Source organism: Alosa sapidissima, chromosome 10, assembly GCF_018492685.1.
Source record: "Alosa sapidissima isolate fAloSap1 chromosome 10, fAloSap1.pri, whole genome shotgun sequence".
Taxonomy (NCBI): Eukaryota; Metazoa; Chordata; class Actinopteri; order Clupeiformes; family Clupeidae; genus Alosa; species Alosa sapidissima.
This window is the reverse complement of record NC_055966.1, coordinates 33,928,220-33,937,776: the sequence shown is the minus strand read 5'-3', so window position 1 is coordinate 33,937,776 and position 9,557 is coordinate 33,928,220. Positions and strand designations below refer to the sequence as shown.

Here is a 9,557-nt window from a genome sequence, read left to right as displayed (position 1 = left end):
GGCACTGCATTACAGTAACATCAAAATGCCCCCTAATCTGCTTAACACAGATCGCCAGGCAGGAGCACATATGCACACACACAATATATACATGCATACATACACAAACATGCACACACACACACAATATATGCATGCATACACACACACACATGCACACACACACACAATATATGCATGTATACACACACAAACATGCACAGACACAAAAAAGTACACAAGCACATTCACTCTCCTGTTTATTTCTATGGTTGGCATTGTGCATTATGTATGTAGTGGAACGCTGGTCTTTTCCACTGTCTGTAGGATCACTGTGCACATTTTTGCAGAGTGCTCTCTCTCTCTCTATGTGTGTGTGAGAGAGTGTGAGCATGCATATACAACTGTGCATGCAAGTTCTGAAGAGCTGTGATCAGCGTGCTATCTGTGACCATGCCAGGAAATCTCTTTTCAGGTGGATTCCAGAAATTAATTTCAAGCTGGGAGTGAATCAGTCTTTTGAAGAAATGTTCGCCCATCAAAGTAGCACAGCTACAAGGATATACCTCATGCATCAAAAAGAAAAAATGAAATAAAAGACAAGAAGAAAGGATAAGACAAAAGCTTTAGATTGAGAGATGTTCAGCTCCACAGTCCAGTTTTATATATTTATATGGACCCTTTCAAGAGAGTTCCATTATCAGCATCATAGTTGGCCCCACAAGACTTCCTTTTCAACATTCCATATGTTATCTTAATGCAGAGGAAGTAGATACAAGGATACAAGGATACAAGGAAGTTTATTGTCACATGCATATAGTTACTGGAAGTAAGAAATGCAGTGAAATTATGTCTGGTGTCAGCCTATTTGTGCATTAATGGGGGGGGGGGTAAAGAGTGCAGTAGAAGAGGGGTTTAGTAGATTAAGTGGCAAGGGCTGCATAAAAAAGGTGGGGGAGGATTGGGATTGGGTGGGGGGCACCAACAAGGAGCACCCAAGAGCAACAGGGGCAAGGAAAAACTCCCTTACCAAGGAAGAAACCTTGGGCAGATCCACGGCTCAAGGGGCTAACCCAACTGCCAGGGGTCTTGGTGTGTGTGTTGGGGGGATGACAGGGGAGATGGGATAGTGTGCTGTGTATGTGGGGAGAGGGCAGTGTGCAATATGTGTGTTGGGGAAGCTTCCTCATGAGACAATGTGCTGTGTATTGGGGGGGGGGGGGGGGGGGGGCAGTGTGCTGTAAGTATGTTGGGGATGTGTGTTGGAGAAGCTTCCTGATGAAATAATGTGCTGTGTATGTGTGTGTAGGGGGGGGGGGCAGGGACTTACTATTGCAAGCAGAGTACTGTATGTATGATGTATGTGAGTGATGACAGTGAAGATGTGTGTGTGGGCGGGAGGGGAGTGGAGCAGTGACTGTGTGTGTGTGTGTGTAGTGTGTAGGTGGGGGCAGTGTGCTGTAAGTATGTAGAGGATGTGTGTTGGAGAAGATCCTGAAGACAATGTGCTGTGTATGTAGGGGGGGGGGCAGTGTGCAGCAAGTATGTAGAGGAGGCTTACTGTAGCAAGCAGTGTGTTGTATGTATGTGAAGTGATGACAGTGATGATGTAAGTGTGTGTGGTGGGGGTTGGGGGGGGGGGAGGGCAGAAAGGCTAGGAAATCAAGGACATGGGTAGATGGAGGAGAAATCAAAAATAATAAATAAAAAGTTCTATGGAGATGTGCAAAAGTTGGAGAAAGTCAGATATGTGTGTGTGTGTGTGTGTGTGTGTGTGTTTTGACGTGTGATGAAATAAGAAAATAAATAAAAGGTCTGGGATGGAGGGATGTAAAAGTGCTAAAAGTCTTGTAGGTGTGTGTGTGTGTGTGGGGGGGGGGGGGGGGGGGGGGGTCATGAGTGCTGAGTAGTGAATGAGTGCAAAGTCAGTATAGTGTGAGTTCAGAGTTGGGAAATGTTTGAGAGTGCTGAGGAGTGAATGTGTGCAAAGTCAGTATAGTGTGAGTTCAGAGTTCGGATGGCCTGGGGATAAAAACTTCTCCTGAGTCTCTCAGTTCTGGCTTTGTGACTACATAGGCGTCTTCTTGATTTCAGCGGTAGGAATAATCCATTGTTAGGATGAGAAGAGTCCTTCAGAATCTTTTGGGCTCTTAGGAGTACTCTTCTGGAATAGATATCTTGTAGAGCAGGGAGTTGAGTTCTTATAGTACGTTCAGCTGAGCGCACTACTCTCTGCAGAGTACTACAATCTCTAACTGTGGAGTTCCCATACCAGGTGATGATGCTACCAGTTAGAACACTCTCAACCGCTGAAGTGTAGAAGGCCTTCATGATGGATGTAGAAACTTTGAATTTCCTTAGCTGACGAAGGAAGTAGAGTCGTTGTCTGGACTTTTTCAGAACATATTGAGTGTTAACAGTCCATGTTAAGTCTTCAGTAATGTGGACACCAAGGTATTTAAAACGTGTGACTCTCTCTACAGGTTGCCCGCTGATCATTAGTGGGGTGTAACTGTAGTTCTGCTGCTGCCTTCTGTAATCCACTACCATTTCCAGATTGGGACCCAAATAGAACGTTCAAGCATTGTTTTTGTTTTCATTGTTGAAAGGGTCCATATCTTTTCGAATCAATAAACTACGGTGGCCGAGAAGGGCCATAACACATGCAACTTATGACAACACATGCAAATCAACAAAACACATGCAAATCAACAAAACACCAACAACTTAAGAAAACATCTTCATCTTCATTTGAAAACACGTGCACATCATTTAGAAAACAGAAACGAGCTGCAAACTGCACTCACAACACAACGGAAGTGTTTCCAGGGGACACTTAAAAGTGATGAACAACTCTGAACAGATGCGAACGGGTGTGACAGCAACAGCTGGCTCTGAATGATCGGAAATGTGAGTATTTGGGTTTATTTTAACATTTTAATGGCACTTAAAAATGATGAACACCTCTCCTTTACTGTCTGTACGTATGTATGTGTGTAGGTTTACACTACACTGATGATAATGAGCCTACTATGAAACTATCTAGGGATTGTTTTCATGCTAACTGTTAATTGTTAGTAGCGTAGTTTTGCTATCTTGCTAGAATGCCCTGAACATATGTAATTGTAATGGTGAGAAACTGTTTCAGCAAATCTACCTTTTATTTATTTGTAAATTTATTTGTTACTACTTGTTTATTGATTGTGAATAGTGTTGATTAATATTTGACACATTGACCGTTCTGGTTACCATAACAACCGGAATGTTTACTGCCTCCTCAGTTGATGTTTATGCCATAGACTGTATATATAGAACTAGTTCTATATATACAGTCTATGGTTTATGCTGAGTGAGGCAGGTATGTATAGACCAAAGATTCTAGAACAGAGCAAATAAAAACAAAAACAATGCTTGAACGTTCTATTTGGGCCCCAATCTACTTCCTCTGCATTAAGATAACATATGGAATGTTGAAAAGGAAGTCTTGTGGGGCCAACTATGATGCTGATAATGGAACTCTCTTGAAAGGGTCCATAGCGACTATGCTCTGAACAATATCATATTGAATATGATAATAATTGATAAATACTAGATAAATATACACAAAATATACATGATTTTCTTTTGTATTGTTGGATAAAAACATGTAACATATGTAGATACACTGTTCTCTAACTGTATTGAGTCAGATATTAATAATATTATCCGTAAGATATTAGCCTAACGTTGTTTGCATTCTAATCTTAATTATAAACTATAGCCTAGGCTACGTCAAGAGTATTCAATTTGCAATTCAATTTAATTGTATAGGCCTACTGTTATGAATTAATTGTGAAATGACATCACATAAATAAAATGAACAGGGAAAAAGACAACACATTCAAGTTTACTACATTAAAAGATATTACATACTTCTTGATTAGATGAGGGGGATGATGTTGTTGACCTTAAAATACAAATAATTACAAATGATTTAGAATAAATTGTTTTAGTGTCATTGTTTTGGAGAACAGAATGGTTCTAGACATACATGTTGTTGGAGACCTAAAACATACAAATAATTTGAATAATTTAATTTCAATCAGAATAAATAATTGTCCATATGCTATACAGAGCACAACATGCTTGATCTATTCCTTATACCACAGTGTTTCCTCTACATTGATTTTGCCATGGTAGGCGCCCACGGTAAAATTATTGCCCCCACTCTATCAGAATTGGGGCAGACACACAATGTTGTAGCAGTTGCCTGTTAAATTAACCTGCAGAGGTGCCCTCCCCCAAGGCTAGCGTTCACATTGCATATTAACAATAAGTAGAACTAGTCAGAGGTTATTCAACTAGTCAGAGGATATTCAAAAATATCTAGCACAGTTCTCGAAATGGCGGGTGAAACTTACATTTCCACTGGAAGACTATCAAATGAGTCATCTCCATGACCTTGGAAAAAGAGACAATGATTATTAGGCTAGATATATCCAAAGTATATGGCAATTTTACAACCAGCTTGAATCCCATTGAGGACTCAGTCAATTACCACCAATTAGCAATTGTTATTATTACTAGGGCTGTCAACCGATAAAAACAATGTCATTAATTATATACTCTGTGATTAATTAATGTAAATTAATCACATGCATCAGGCTACCCAACCCATAGACAGTAAAAAGGGTATTCCCCCCCCATGACTAGTCCTTTTTTGGCCATTCAAACATGTAGATTTTTATTCACACAATTACTAAGTTTTTGCCTTTTCTATCCAGTAGGTGGCAGTCCAGGATAAGAAATAGAGCAATTCACGTAGACAAAAAGATTTCTAAACAGTAGGAAAAACAACACAGAAAAGCAGCATAGCCTACAAGTGAAAACGGAAATGTAATGTGTGAAGTTACTGCAGAAATAGTAGATTGATGCTCCTGTAAACAGGAGTGGTCTGGACGTTTTTTTTATTTTGCTTTTACGTTGCTTTTATTGAAAGCAGTGCTTTCTCATCTGCCTCTTTCAGTCACTGTAGCCAGACTGCACTGGGTCAAATGCATTTTAATGTGTTATTCTTTCTGTAATTAATTAATCGAAATTAACATGTTATTTCATCAGCCCTAATTATTATCGTTATTATTTTACATATATGTACTACACTTACTCAAATCCTGAAGGGGGCAGATGTAGAGCGTAATCCTTTGGTAGGCTTTGCCAATGGCTTCTTTATATTGCTCAAGAACAAAAGGTCTGTCTGTGCCTGGTATATTTTGTACCTGAGTGCCATCAGGATAGACCAGGACATATTCTCCATCGAACATCATGTCTTGATTAAAATCTCGCTGTTTTTTTATAGCAGCTGGCAAAATTTCTTTTGATGACCATGGGGGTTCAACATTTAATGGCATTGTTTTCCCTCTTAGAGCTTTTAACCCATTTTGTTCTGGTCATTATGCCAATTGAAATCTATAGAAATCAGAAAAGAAGAGAAAAAAAAGAAAAACAAACATGATTAAGACTACTGTGTGTAATAGCCACATTACAACCTTAAACCTCCATATTGACTTGCCTTCACCGAAATGTTTGGTTTCTTTCTAGCCTTTGAAAAGGTCCTCCTCTCTTGCTCTTTAATTTCCCTGAACCTCATGAATGCCTTTCCTGGGATATGTGTCTCATTCACTAACACACACACACACACACACACACACACACACACACACACACATACACTGATGCATTATAGCTACGACTATTGATTGGTTGATAAATTGTCGCCTTGCTGACAGCTAAAACATCTGGAAGAGTTGTATTGATCTAACTATACACTGTTGCACATAATTAATCTCTCATAACTGCATCTACATAACTGCACAGAATACTGTACTCAACCTGCACTTTGGAATTTAATGCTTATTTGCACTACTGATTGGATGTAAACTGCATTTCATTGGCTCTGTGTCTGTACTCTGCTAAATTACAATAAAGTTGAATCTAATCTAATCTAATCTAATCTAATCTAATCTAATCTAAGGGAATGTTACTTGTAGGCCCACGGCCTTCACTTGATGTGGATGGACGCTCCGCAAGAAACCCCACATTCTTGCCACACGACGGGCAAAACTTGGGAGCGTCCCCCATTTTCACACCACAAAACGGGCAGAACATTTCAATCTGAGAAATAAATAAATAAATAAATAGTTCAGATATCAGGCATACTCTTGCATTAACATGGCATTTTTAAATTGTTTTATTGTTAAGAGAGAGCCCTGGCGACATGATGCTAAGCTGATACATTAGCGATTTAACCAAGAGGTAACGTTAGTGCCAGAGTCCCAGTAGCGGGAAATGGTGAAGGAGCAAGGTGCTCATATCTGCACGAACTTGCACCATGAAATCAGAGTTTACATACATACGATGTGACAGTGACAATTTTCGAAAGTAGTGGTGCGCAAAAGGGCACAGTGCTTAGGACAACCATGTAATAACGCCGGTAATGCATCTATTAGTAACCAGGAGCGAGCGAGCTAGCCAGCTAACAACGTTTAGCTAACAACGTTTGCAGAACGTTTAACATTTATCTGCATGGACTAATACGTTAGCACTATGCCTTACAATACAATGCCTTAATATGTTAAAAATACACAAAACCACTTCGGTATCAGAGCACATAGACAAGTCTGTCATAATAAAAGCGCAAACTCACTTACCTCTTGTAACGTTAGTTATTAAAGGACGGGAGAAAATAGCACGTTCAACCGCATTCATAAAAAAGAAGCGCCAACCGGAAGCAGGTCTTCACTGATTATGGTCCCTCTGGAAACATTTCCGTTGTCGTCTTTTCAACTTGCATGTCGTTAACCTCGTTTGCTCGTGTTGTGAATATTTGCAGCATACGTGAGGTAAAATCGATGCAAATGTTTTCAAAATTTGCAGGCGTTTTCTGAATATGCAGATGTTTTTGTCATTTGTAGCACACGTGTTGTGAAATCGATGTTGGTGTTTTATGAATTTGGAGGTGTTTTATGAATATGTAATTGTTTTATGAATATGCATTTGTTGTGGCGTTTGCATGTGTTATGGCCCTTCTCGGCCACCGTAATAAACAGACAATAAAAGAATATGAAAGATAAATGGAATAGCTCTTCTCTGATATTTTCCATTTCAGTTACAGGTTTGCCACTGAACACTTTACACTGTAATTTTCTCCCTAAAATCATTTTTCCCACCTCAATTCATATTTGCACATAATTGCATGTGAGTGATTTAGACATGGTGGCAATTATGTACACAGCTCTAGGTAAACAGTTCTCACACACATAAATCAACATGCAATATGTCATTAAAAAGTTAGATCTCTATTGGTTCATAATTAAGAAGTGGCTAATTGTTTTAGAGAGGCTATGTTACCTTCCTTATATTATTAGGTCCCTTAAACATCATGCAAAGTCATAATCTTTTTTATAATCACTGAGAACAAAAAGCATGTCAGCTTAACTGTCTGACAATGAATTAATACAGACACTATCCATCAACGCAATGAATGTAGTAGGCTACAGTATTACAGTGTATTTACTTTAGCAATACACTTATTAATAGCTACTGTAGCATATTTACTAATAAGAGGAAAAATACTGTGCAACTACATCTCAATACAAGATACAAGGATACAAGGATACAAGGAAGTTTATTGTCACATGCATATAGTTACTGGAAGTAAGAAATGCAGTGAAATTATGTCTGGTGTCAGCCTATTTGTGCATTAATGGGGGGGGGGGGGTAAAAAGTGCAGTAGAAGAGGGGTTTAGTAGATTAAGTGGCAAGGGCTGCATAAAAAAGGTGGGGGAGGATAGCAACCCAATAGGCCCCAGCAGTGGCGCAACTGGCTGGGGCACCTGCACCGTATGCCGGCGACCCGGGTTCGATCCCCGCCCCGTGCTCCCTTCCGGATCCTCCCCCGAGAAAAGAGAAGGTGTCACATCCAGGCTGCAATAATTAAGCAGTAAGTCCCGAGAGGCCGTAGGTTACATTGATTTCAGAACAGCTAAGGGGCGTTGTTAGGCACAACACGCAAGCTGTTCTAAAATCAGTGAGTGGCTTATTGCTTTTCTAAAATGGTTACTACATATATCTGCCAAAATTTCATAAAATAAAGGCATAGCAACGAGAGATAGTAACAAATTATTCATAGATAATCATTCTTCTACCAAAAAATATATTTCCTCTTTCAGAATTGTTGCCAAGCAATGTCAAGATGCAATTACTTTAACTTTTGTATCGAGTTGTTGTAGCGCAGTAATATATAATGAAATGTGGTCAAGGTGTCCTGTATGTTTGTGCTGGGTTTTACAACGGCTTTGAACGTGATTAAGCCAATCATAATAGTATAATAATAACCTCAGTTAAGGTACACACTCAACATAAAAGGTACATTGTGTGGTGCAGTGAATAGTGAGAAAAGCTCATTTTACTCTCAAAACAGTGATGCTAAGGAACACCAGCACCCAGGCGTTCAATGACACTCTGGCTTGTGATACTGGAAAAGCACATTTGCGGTGTGTCTGATGTCTATTCAGGGATGCTGTCCGGAGACAGACAAGTTTAAGTGTGGCTTAGAGAGGCAGCGTGGTGCGCGTCGACTGTGCTTTGCCAGCGTTGGCTGAGGTGTGGCGTGGTGTGGTGTGCTGCGCTGTGTATGCCAGAGGCTTAGAGGAGCTACTTTATTTGGCGTGGATTCATGCTTCAGAAACAAAAGCAAACCATGCTCATGCTGCATGCTGCACACACACACACACACGCACGCACGCACGCACACACACGCACACACACACACACACACACACACACACGCACATGCACACTGCAGACAAATCACAGGCGAGCATTTCAAACAAGGCCCAGCCTTTACTAATACCCCAGAGAGATCATTCCACAGGGAGCTGGAAGCACTGAAAGGAGATGTCTGAGAACATACAGTATGTGCTTCATTAATATCAAAGTCAACATTCTCTCAGTTAGTATTGGAATTATCTGCTGTTCATTGCTAAAGGATATTTGGTAACACTTTATTTGAAGGGGTCTACACAAGGGTGACATGTAACCGTCATAAGAATTTCATGACACATGTCATTCACACTAATGACATAGTATTGATGTTTATGACTGTTGTCATTAAGTGTCATTCGGTTTTTGGAATGTCAAGTTGACATTGTTTGGGTGTAATCATTATAACAACTTGACATTAGGCAAGATGACATTATTTGAGGGTGTCTCTGTCATGACAACTTGACATTAGCCAAGAAAATGTAAACCGTTGTCATGACAACTTGACATTAGCTAAGAAAGAAATGCAAAATTGACATATAACTGTGTTTGGCCTGACTCATCTTCTAGGTTCGTGAAGTGGTGGGCCAGAATAATTGATTGACATGACACCATTATAATTGTGTCATGAATACTTTCCCCAGAGAGTTTAATGATTTGAAGTGCTATTTCATGCTATGTTGAAGCCATGTTAACAACGTGATATGCTAGTGCTGAAGTTTCATGTAGGCTATGTAGTGAATGTATTGATTAAAAATAAGAATAAGCTACTACAGTTC

At 39.8% G+C, this 9,557-nt stretch overlaps 2 long non-coding RNA genes across 2 annotated transcripts in view; both read right to left on the bottom strand.

Moving 5' to 3' along the window:
- Positions 1-222: 222 nt before the first annotated feature.
- LOC121720291 overlaps positions 223-9,557 on the bottom strand; it is a 21,361-nt gene continuing 12,026 nt past the window's right edge. Inside the window, exons 3-5 of the long non-coding RNA XR_006034478.1 lie at positions 4,380-4,419; positions 3,892-3,925; positions 223-545 (exon numbers count right to left, since the gene is read on the bottom strand). This is a non-coding gene — a long non-coding RNA (uncharacterized LOC121720291). The remainder of the gene's footprint in view (positions 546-3,891; positions 3,926-4,379; positions 4,420-9,557) is intronic.
- On the bottom strand, positions 5,554-7,737 carry LOC121720304. The gene is made up of 2 exons (XR_006034494.1): positions 6,000-7,737; positions 5,554-5,637 (listed from the first exon to the last, which is right to left on the bottom strand). It is a non-coding gene; the product is annotated as an uncharacterized LOC121720304 (long non-coding RNA).